The sequence below is a fragment of the Euprymna scolopes genome, chromosome 15, assembly GCF_053919585.1.
Source record: "Euprymna scolopes isolate OS-2025 chromosome 15, ASM5391958v1, whole genome shotgun sequence".
Lineage (NCBI taxonomy): Eukaryota > Metazoa > Mollusca > Cephalopoda > Sepiida > Sepiolidae > Euprymna > Euprymna scolopes.
The window spans coordinates 94,886,821-94,899,217 of record NC_136496.1 but is presented as its reverse complement, the minus strand read 5'-3'; positions in this window follow the sequence as shown (position 1 = coordinate 94,899,217).

Here is a 12,397-nt window from a genome sequence, read left to right as displayed (position 1 = left end):
GGATGTCCCTCGTATAATATCTGTTCTGATACTACTCTTTATCTTATCTGCTCATGAAGGAGAAATCCTTCTAGACTAAGGCAACGTTTATTTTTTGTTCTAATTCAGTTTCCCTGTTTGGAGCGCCGATTCTTCGCCAGATTAAACATCGACGTCGTCTAATTCTGTTATTGTGGAAAGGAAAGTAAATAGCAACTCACGTTTCATAAAGTATGAAAATAACGTTTTTTTATTCTAATTATTACATAGAATCTCCGAGTGTCAAAAAAGCAGTGGTCTAATTTCGATTCAGTTGGGAGCACTTGATTGTCTAGCCACACTGAAGAACTGTGATATAGCGAAAGAATTATATATATATATATATATATATATATATATATATATATATATATATATATATATATATATATATATATATACGTATTACCCTAAGCATATAAATTAGCATGATATACCTAACTCACCACTACCCACACCCTCGTGCGCACACATGCGCATATTCTCCATTCCATATCTACTATCGGTGCTTTAGACTCGTAATAGTGAAAACAAAATAAGAACTTTTCGAGAAATAAGTACAGTCCATGTTTGTGGTACACAAATAGCGCAGGACTGCTTCCCAGTTTACTATAGCATAACCGTTTTATAGTTTAATGCAAACATGTTTCTGTTGAGCCGCCTTCTTAAATAAAAAAAACGCTACCCAAGTTGCACCATAACCGATCATCACAGTGTTATCTCACTGACTACCAGACACTCATTAATCCTTATATCGAGTGGCCTTGACAAACGGTGACTCTTTCCGGTATATATATATATATATATATATATATATATATATATATATATATATACCATCTAAAAAATTCCAACAAAAATCTAACAGCCAGCCATGGTTCTCCCCAGAATGTGCTGCTGCTATCGCGCACAGAAATCACCTTTTCCATAGCTACCAACGTAATAGATGCACTGAGACTAAAGCTGCTTTCAGGACTGCCAGCAACCACTGTAAAAGAGTAATAAAAATGCAAGAGAGCTATATGCCCAGTCTGTTAAATCCAAAGTAGCTGATCAGCGGCTTGGTTCCCACCAGTTTTGGCAAATAACAAATAGGATCCTGAACAGACATGTGCGTTCTATACCAACCATTATCAATGGACCAGAGGTCATCTCGTCAGCGTCAGACAAGGCCAAACTATTTGCAAAGAACTTTGCAGCTAAGTCTACCCTATGCGACGAAGGCCATCAACTCCCCATATTTCCTCCTATAACACAGAACAAGCTAGGTAACATACAAATATCCGTGCATGAGGTCGCCAAGCTAATCAAGAACCTAGATTCCAGTAAAGCAACTGGTCCTGATGGCATCCCAATTATAGTGTTAAAAAAGCTTCAACCAGAACTTGCTCCCATACTTACGAAACTGTTTGAGCGTTGCCTTAAGGAGAAGTGCTTTCCGACTCCCTGGAAGACCTCATCAGTTTGCCCTGTATTTAAGAATTCAGGTGATAAGTCATCTCCCTCTCAGTACAGACCAATAAGTCTCCTGTGTGTTATGAGTAAGTTGATGGAATCCATATTAAATAGAGAAATAGTCAACCACCTCAGCAGGAATAACCTTCTTAGTGACACACAATATGGTTTCCGCTCTGCAAGATCTACCGCAGATGTGCTGACGGTTATATCCCACAGGATTAGTGAATCTCTTGACAAAGGCTTCCTTTCTAGGGCAATTGCTCTTGACATATCAAAGGCCTTCGACAAGGTATGGCATAAGGGTCTACTTCACAAGATTTCCAGCTACGGTATAACTGGAAATGTTTTCTCAATCATTAAATCATTTCTTTCTGATAGGCTCATAGGAGTAGTGGTAGATGGACAAAAATCGGAGGCCTGCAATATAAATGCTGGAGTCCCTCAGGGGTCAATCCTGGGCCCAACTCTCTTCCTTATCTACATCAATTACCTCCCTAAACACATACTTAAATCATTCGTTGACATCTATGCTGATGACATGACCATCTACAGCAACACATTAAAAGCTGTAAATGACAAAGTTCTCTCTGATTCTCTCTCCTCTGATCTCGAGCGCGTGGTTCAGTGGGGAAGACGTGGCTGGTTACCTTTAATGGATCCAAAACCAAACTCCTATCCTTACATCATCAACGCTTTAATCCCCATCTGTCATCAATTGTGATGGATGGCTCTCGTCTGGGTGAGGCCCCGTGTTTTGACAAGCTTCTGGGTTTGACCTTTACTCCTGATCTGAAATGGAACACGCACATCAAGTCTGTTGCCAAGGTCGCTGGAAAGATGGTGGGATCCTTCTACCGCTCCAGAAGATATCTCACTACTGATGCAATTCTCTATCTATATAAAAGCCAAGTACGTCCAAGGATAGAATACTGTTGCCATATCTGGGCAGGAGCTGCTAAAAACAGCCTATTCTGCCTTGACAGAGTACAAAATAGACTTCGTGGCTTAGTGGGTGATGCCCTTTTCTCTCCCACAGAAGAGACGTTGCGAGCCTATCCTTGTTTTATCGTTATTTCCATGGCAGGTGTGCTCGTCTGAACTTCAATCTCTGGTCGCCCCTCGCCAATCTTTCACGAAAAACACCCGTCTAGCTGAATCCACTGTGAAAAATTTCCCCCATTCTATATCTGTGCCTAAATCAAAACGCGGATTCCATGAACAAAGCTTCTTTCTTAGAACTGCACGCCCGTGGAACTCTGTTCCATCTGCCTGCTTCCTACCGGACTACAACTTGGATGTCTTCAAGTCCAATGTTAACAAATTCCTAATGAACTGGCCACTTAAGTAAAGACTTCATCAAATCTCCACACTAATGATATATACTTGCAATAACCCTTATCCCTGAGTGGCTTCCGGGCCTTGATGAGTGGTGATCACTGTGTATATATATATATATATAACTTTTCGCATAGACATTATTTAATCAATTCTTTTTTTTATTACACAGTTTAGAGCGTGGAAATTTATTCTGACTTAATTATAAAGATAATGTCTCTTAAGTAGCCTCCATTCTCGGCTTCACAAAGCCGAGCTCTTTCTAAACTATTCTCCATAACAGTTCTTAACACCGTAGGCTGTAGAGAAAGAATTTCCCGTCATATGCTTGCCTTAATTTCTTGGATGGTTCGAGGCTTATTTCTACACACTTCGTCTTTAAGATATCCTCAAAGCCAAAAGTCTGGTGCTGTCAAATCAGGTGGACGTGGAGACCATTCAAAATCGGAATTTCGAGTAATTTTTCGATCCTGAAACATCACAGTTAACAGCTGCATTGTGGTTCTAGCTGTACGTGCAGTTGCTCCATCTTGTTGTCACCAATACTCTGGCATATTTGCTAACTGAGGTTGAACACATCTCTATATATCTTAGTAGTTACAGGAACAGCACTTTCATTGGCAGCTTCAAAAAAAAAAAAAAAACGGCCCAATAACCCTTTCTGAAATTACTTCACACTATACTGTGACTTTAACTCGCATGAATTTGGCGTGGATTTTCGCTACCTCAGAATCTGGTATTCTGCTTATTGACATATCTATTTCAACTGAAATGAGTCTCATCTCCCATGATCAACTTTTGAATAAACTCAGTGTCATTTCTTACAGTTTCCTTAAACATGACAACGTAATTTATACCGTTGGCCTCCGGGACAAGATCAAAGTCTAGTATCTATTCTTCAGATGCTGCACTTCAATTTCTTGTTCTCTGCCAGTGGGGGAGAATTCCTTCACGACTGAGACAATTTTTATTTTTGTTCCTTTTCTCCACATTAAAAAACGACCCTGGTGTCTAACTCTGTCCTATGGGGAGGCATTGTAAATAGGGACAATGTAATTTAGTTGTTTCTGAAAGTCTTGTGGTTGTAAAGATTGCACTTGTAAGGATATATGTGCAAGTTTCTTGAATGCCTTGTAGAGAACTCCGTGAGATGTCAAGCTTTTGAGAATGTCTTCGAGTGAGTGTGGTTTGGTTCTATTAAATGCTACGCCTCACATCTTCAGTATTTAAGGTATACGTACTGAGCGACCTCGTCCACGTCTATACTTCTCATTTACAAAGCCCTGCTCTTGCAAACGCGCCACTAAGTTCATTATTGTAGACCTAAAAAAGGCTTCCTTCAGTCTTGACAGACTATGGATACCCACTGTAAGGGTGCCTGCGCGTGAAATTTGTGTGGCAAGAGTTGCGCAATCTCCAACCACGCCTCTCCTGAGTCAACATTGTTGCATACCAGTGGCAAGTTGAGGTACAAGACGACTGGAAACAATGCCGAGATAAGCGGAGAGCACATACAGCGCCTAGAATTCCCAAATGGTCACCCATCTGGTATTAGCCAGGCTCAACGTTGCTTAACTTCGGTGATCTGACGAGAGCCGGTGTGTCAACGTGATTATGCCGTGATTGTAGACCTACTAAGAGGACGTCGAACATTGAAATGGCGCATATAAGATTTTGCGTTGCAACAATTGACCGTCCATTTTCAAAGTAAATTTCAATTATTTTCACTCATTGTTCTGTTGTAAACTTATCCATCCCAAAAATTTCCAACGATTATATTAAAAATTGGTCAATATCGAAAATTTAACAGAATTTTTTTAAACACTTTTTAACCTTTATTTCTCTAAATTTAATGCATGGATTGATGCTTGCATATCAGTGACGATCATAAACAATTTCAGCTTGATCACATAAATAGTTTTTTTTGTTTTCGTTATCAACGTTTCCATAGCATAAATTCGAGTATACTTCATAAAATATGAAGGCTCGGATAAGACTTTAGCCGATCCTTACGTTGTCAGACGTTAAGTATGCAGTTTCACGACTAATTTCTTGTTCAACTTGTTTTAGTGTAACATAAGACTAAAATCCAAAGTGACAATATTTTCTTATATCAAATCTCCATATTAAAAAAAAAAGTTATGGTTCTTTTGGAGCGTGTCGTTTCGTAAAAGAGTCACCGTTTATCAAGGCCCGAAAGCCATTCGAGGATAAGGGTTAATGAGCGTCAGATGGTCGCTGAGACAACACTAATGATCCGTAGTGGTGGAAATTGGATAGAACTTACTGATTTAAGGTGACAGCTCAACAAGAACTTGTTTACATTAGACTTGAAAACTACTACGTTGTAGTGAGCTGGAAAGCAGCTTGGCGCTATGGATTTCCACGGGCGGGTAGTTCTAGGAAAGAAACTTTGTTCATGAAATTTGAATTTAGTTTTAGGAATAGATAGAGAGTACGGTAAATTTTTAACAGCGGTTGTAGCTATATGAGTGTTTATTTTACAGAAGAGTGGGTTGCCATTAAGGCTCAGTCCAGCACCTGCCATGAAAATAACGATAAAGCAGAGACAGACGCACAACGTCTCTTCTGTGAGAAAGAGGTTGTAAAGAGAAGAGGACCCCAGTTATTATCTTTCGAAACCGGTTTTGAGCCCAGTGAAGGCAGAAAATGCTGTTCTGAATAACTCCTCACTTGGTATGATAAGAGTTCTCCATCTAAGAAGGAATTTGTCCCTTGGACATGAGTGAAATGCTTTCTGGAGCGGTAGGATGATACAAGCATTTTTTTTCGATTATTTTAGTAATATATCTAGATAAATAGCGAGTACAAACACTGGTGAAGCATAATTTTTCTGTCATTTTTGACGGGGGGGGATGTACTATAGTAAACCAGATAAAATAACATAAAACGTGTCTTTCGACCCATTAATGTCAACTGCGATCGCAGGACCCACTATCTCTATAAGAGCGAAATGTGTCCTAAAACTGATTACTGTTGCCATATTTGGGAAGTGGCTGCTACGAGCAGCTTTTTGTGCTTTGACAAATCCAACGCTATTATTGTAAAACTTCTTAAATAGTCAAAGTCTACACATTTCGTATATAGTTTTCCAGTTAAAAAAAAAAGAAAGTGTTCTTCATCGTCCATCTGACAATCTCATCCTCTTTATCCTCGCGTGGTATTTGGGCCTTGATAGGCGGTGACAAATTAGTATGAATTACAACTCTACTATAAAATAAATCATTGGATGTTTCGAGAATTTTAATCGTAAAATGTTGTTTGGGGTCTTGATCTAGGGCAGTGGTTCTCAACCTTTTTTTACTCATGGACCCCTTTTCCCTTCTTTTAATCTTGATGGACCCTTTCATAACTATTGGTCATAAGACAATCTTCTATTTTTCACTAATATAAATTTTGAGGTTTTAATAATCAAAGAAATATTATATAATTAAGCTTTATTTTTAAATGAAAACTAATTTAATGGGGCAAAACTAAAAACTAAAAATATTATAATTAAAATAACTGGAATGATTGAAAAAAAAACTGTACAAAATTACAGTAGAAATTAAAATTTTGATAATAAAAACTATTCTGAGTTGGTTTTCTTCATGGGCCACCAAAATATCGTTGCGGACCCCCATTTTGTTATGTTTTGCCTGTGGACCCCCAGAAATATTCCATGGACCCGTGGGGTCCATGTAGACCCCGGTTGAGAACCCCTGATCTAGGGATTTGTTTTCACATGAATCCTCAGATAAACAGACAAACAGATAGACTGTGATATAAACATAGATACCATCGACAAAAATCATTTCCTCTTAAGTTTAAAGAAACTTGACCCGAATTTAAAAAGCAAATAAACTTAACATAGCTATGATCAAAGTGTAGTATCTCTTCTAATACTACGCTTCACTTTTTTTCTATGGTTAATGACACATACTAACAACCGTGGTGTGCCAAGTTGGAATCTAGTTCGTTCTGCAGAATTACTTTCGCTTAGGATGTTGGCAACCTTCACGAGGCCCCTCTTGTAAGCACTCGATGCCTTTCTGGGAACATATCGGGGAAACCAATGTCAACAAAAGAATCATCTGATTCACACGAAATATATGAACGGTCTTTTGTTTACTCTGTGAGAAAAAATCAATCTCGACTGAAATTTATATTATTTAATTGGAATTAATTATTGAGATGAGTATTATTTATTAATTTATTTATTGCGAACTATTATCCTCATCTTTCTTAAATGTTGTTTCACGACGTTTCGGACAACTATTCCTCTGGCCTTCGTCAGGTGGTAACCGCGACGGGGCCCCTGGCGCAGTTGATAGAGACGTTGAATCTCTACGTTTCCAGGTGAGAATTGTCTGAAGATAGCGGTTTCGACCCTACCTAAAGCCGGCCAGATGCTTACTTGGCCAAAACGTGGTGAGACGACAACAACTACGGATGGCAGTAATTGCTGAGAATGCAGTTAGGAGATTCGGTGTTCCTATCCTGTCGCCGTTACCACCTGACGAAGGACAGAGGAATAGTTGTGAAACAACATCCAAGAAAGATGAGGATAATAGTCCGCAATAAATAAATTAATCGACTGAAATTATTTTTTATTTTTGTCCTAATTCAGAGTGCCCCATGTTGGGGAACTGAATATTCCCCACATGAAAAACGACCTTGTGTCTAACTCGTAAGAAGAGGCGGATATATAAATTGAGACAACCTAATATCTAACACTCCTTTTATTCGTCTGCGTTTTTTGTTTGTTTTGTTTTTGTTTTGTTTTGTTTTGTTTTTGTTTTGTGTTTTATCATTGTTTTCATTCCCCAAACTTTTTTGTTGTGTTCGGGTCTGAATTTGTTTTGTTTGTATTTCTCCCCCAAAAGAATTGGTGAGGAGGAAAGCTGGGGCTGAGTCATTTGAACGCAAATGAAAGAAGGAATCGTACCAACGAGGCTTTCGCAATGTCATCCATCCCCACCCACACATTCAAAGGCAGCAATAAATAGACCGGCGTTTATCAGTTTAATTGATTTTCTAACCTCCCGCTATTCATCCGTGAAGAGTTCCACACGAAAAGGAAATGACGTCACTCGACCTACGTTGAGCAGAGTTTGCACAAGCAGAGGGGACACTCTCTTAGACATGTGTATGCACCAGCTCTTTGCAAACGAGGTGTGTGGCATTGTATATACGCATGTATGTTCACTGTGCGTGGGGGGGGGGGCGTTTAGATAATAGAGAGGCTTGCATGTCTGCAGCAGTATGTGAGCGTGTGGGAACTTAACACATTTCCACCGACGTATGCTCAAATAAGAGTCCCATAACAATCAGGTATGTACTATATATATATATATATATATATATATATATATATATATATATATATATATATATATATATATATATATATAATGGTAATTAGTAAAAAAAAAAAAAAACTAGACAAAGTGCTCAATACTATTGTAGATATCGTTTTCCTAATCATAATAACAAATGCTGTAAAGTCTGATGCAGTTACTGTGTCGTTGATTCAATTCGATAACCGAAACATGTGTAACTAAGCAGATAAAACGATTATATATATACTAGCAAAAATAGCTGTCGTTGACTGGGTTCAAAAACAACCTACAGAAAATGGACTCTGATTTATGAAAGTATGATAGGTTATGAAAAGGAAGGGTTATAAATTTGGGTTGAATTGGGGGTATCAAAACCAAAGCAAAATATGATGAAAGTAAAAATAAAATAGATAAACCCCATAATTTATTATGCCATACCTGTTCACACTGAAACGCTTACCATAATCTGTGGATCTATATATTTTTTTTTTTTTTTACACAGTGATCACCCCTTATCAAGGCCCGGAAGCCACTCAGGGATAAGGGTTATTGCAAGTATATTACGTTAGTGAGGAGATTTGCTGAAATGTTTACTTAAGGGGGCGGTTCATTAGGAATTTGTTAACATTGGACTTGAAGACATCCAAGTTGTAGTCCGGAGGGAAGCAGGCAGACGGAACAGAGTTCCACAGGCGTGCAGTTGTAAGAAAGAAGCTTTGTTCATGGAATCTGCGTTTCGATTTAGGCACAGATATAGAGTGGGGGAAATTTTTCACAGTGGATTCAGCTAGACGGGTGTTTTTCGTGAAAGATTGGCGAGAGGAGACCAGAGATTGGAGTTCAGACGAGCATCTGCCATGGAAATAACGATAAAACAAGGATAGGCTCGCAACGTCTCTTCTGTGGGAGAGAGGTTGCAGGGTAGAGAAAAGGGCATCCCCCACTAAGCCACGAAGTCTATTTTGTACTCCGTCAAGGCAGGATAGGCTGTTTTTAGCAGCTCCTGCCCAGATATGGCAACAGTATTCCATCCTTGGACGTACTTGGCTTTTATATAGATAGAGAATTGCATCCGTAGTGAGATATCTTCTGGAGCGGTAGAAGGATCCCACCATCTTTCCAGCGACCTTGGCAACAGACTTGATGTACGTGTTCCATTTCAGATCAGGAGTAAAGGTCAAACCCAGAAGCTTGTCAAAACACGGGGCCTCACCCAGACGAGAGCCATCCATCACAATTGATGCCAGATGGGGGATCAGAGCGTTGATGATGTAAGGATAGGAGTTTGGTTTTGGATGCATTAAAGGTAACCAGCCACATCTTCCCCCACTGAACCACGCGCTCGAGATCAGAGGAGAGAGAATCAGAGAGAACTTTGTCATTTACAGCCTTTGATGTGTTGCCGTAGATGGTCGTGTCATCAGCATAGATGTCAACGAATGATTTAAGTATGTGTTTAGGGAGGTCATTGATGTAGATCAGGAAGAGAGTTGGGCCCAGGATTGACCCCTGAGGGACTCCAGCATTTATATTGCAGGCCTCCGATTTTTGTCCATCTACCACTACTCCTATGAGCCTATCAGAGAGAAATGATTTAATGATTGAGAAAACATTTCCAGCTATACCGTAGCTGGAAATCTTGTGAAGTAGACCCTTATGCCATACCTTGTCGAAGGCCTTTGATATGTCGAGAGCAATTGCCCTAGAAAGGAAGCCTTTGTCAAGAGATTCACTAATCCTGTGGGATATAACCGTCAGCACATCTGCGGTAGATCTTGCAGAGCGGAAACCATATTGTGTGTCACTAAGAAGGTTATTCCTGCTGAGGTGGTCGACTATTTCTCTATTTAATATGGATTCCAGCAACTTACTCATAACACACAGGAGACTTTGTTTAACTTTGTGACATATTTCCATTCTATGGAGATCAGGCGCGAGCGAACACCCCATAATTTTTTTTATACCATATTTCTTCAAGCTGAAACATAATTATCAAAGTATACTTACGAAGATAGATATGCTTTGGCCTATTTCCATTCTATGGAGGCCAGGCGCGAACACAGACCCCACAATTTTATCATACTATTCCTACTTAAGTTGAAACATACTTATCAAAGTATTCTTATTTACATCTATATCAAAAACACTTTTTTTTTTAATTTTTAAATTTTTTATTTCCATACTTTGTGAACTAGACGCGAACGCAGACCCCACAATTTTAATGAACCACCGTTCTGCCAGATCAAACATACCCATTCCTGTGTCTCGATACAACTTCTATCATTATATGTAATCAGTGTTTTTGAAATAGTCAACCATATAGGAGCCTATTCGTGACCACACACACACACACACACACACACACACACACACACACACACACACACACACACACACATTCAGCTTTACGTTATAGATATATACCTATGTAACATCTGAATGCATATAGACATAGAATAATCCAACCCCCTTACACGCACTTTTGGAAATTCTTTTCGCTCGCATGCGGTCTGTAATCTGTTTCCTCTGCATTTTAACTCAATCTTGATAATGTCCTCTGAAATAGGGACGAAACGTTGATTACTATTTATTTTAGGTTTTCCTTTTCATTCTTATATATATTATTTTATTATATATATATGTGTGTGTGTGTGTGTGTGTGTGTGTGTGTGTGTGTGTGTGTGTATAACGATAATGTTAAAATGTCCACGTATGCTACTAGAATAGTAATTCCAAGGTTATGAGGATTTTTGAAGCATGAAACGATGATATACATAACGCTAATATTTAGCATGAATATTAACAAATATTTTAATAGCTACAGACGGAAGTATCTTATGCTTACGCAATCATCGTACCCCTCCACCGTACTGTATACCGACACTCTATGGCTGACTGGGATAGCTTTCATACATTCATATCTAATTTACCTCTGCATTCCACGTTTAAAAAGGAAGTGTCCTCTATAGTATCAGATCTGACCGAATGGTTAATTGTAGGCATAGACCAATTCATGCCATCTAAAAAATTCCAACAAAAACCTAACAGCCAGCCATGGTTCTCCCCAGAATGTGCTACTGCTATCGCGCACAGAAATCACGTTTTCCATAACTACCAACGTAATAGATGCACTGAGACTAAAGCTGCTTTCAGGAACGCCAGCAACCACTGTAAAAGAGTAATAAAAATGCAAGAGAGCTATATGCCCAGTCTGTTAAATCCAAAGTAGCTGATCAGCGGCTTGGTTCCCACCAGTTTTGGCAAATAACAAATAGGATCCTGAACAGACATGTGCGTTCTATACCAACCATTATCAATGGACCAGAGGTCATCTTGTCAGCGTCAGTCAAGGCCAAACTATTTGCAAAGAACTTTGCAGCTAAGTCTACCCTATGCGACGAAGGCCATCAACTCCCCATATTTCCTCCTATAACACAGAACAAGCTAGGTAACATACAAATATCTGTGCATGAGGTCGCCAAGCTAATCAAGAACCTTGATTCCAGTAAAGCAACTGGTCCTGACGCCATTCCAATTATAGTGTTAAAAAAGCTTCAACCAGAACTTGCTCCCATACTTACGAAACTGTTGGAGCATTGCCTTAAGGAGAAGTGCTTTCCGACTCCCTGGAAAACCTCATCAGTATGCCCTGTATTTAAGAATTCAGATGATAAGTCATCTCCCTCTCAGTACAGACCAATAAGTCTCCTGTCTGTTATGAGTAAGTTGCTAGAATCCATATTAAATAGAGAAATAGTAAACCACCTCAGCAGAAACAATCTTCTTAGTGACACACAATATGGTTTCCGATCTGCAAGATCTACCGCAGATGTGCTGACGGTTATATCTCATAGGATTAGTGAATCTCTTGACAAAGGCTTCCTTTCTAGGGCAATTGCTCTTGACATATCAAAGGCCTTCGACAAGGTATGGCATAAGGGCCTACTTCACAAGATTTCCAGCTACGGTATAACTGGAAATGTTTTCTCAATCATTAAATCATTTCTCTCTGATAGGCTCATAAGAGTAGTGGCCGATGGACCAAAATCAGAGGCCTGCAGTATTAATGCTGGAGTCCTTCAAGGGTCAATCCTGGGCCCAACTCTCTTCCTGATCTACATCAATGATCTCCCTAAACACATACTTAAATCATTCGTTGACATCTATGCTGATGACACGACCATCTACGGCAACACATCAAAAGCTGTAAATGACAAAGTTCTCTCTGATTCTCTCTCCTCTGA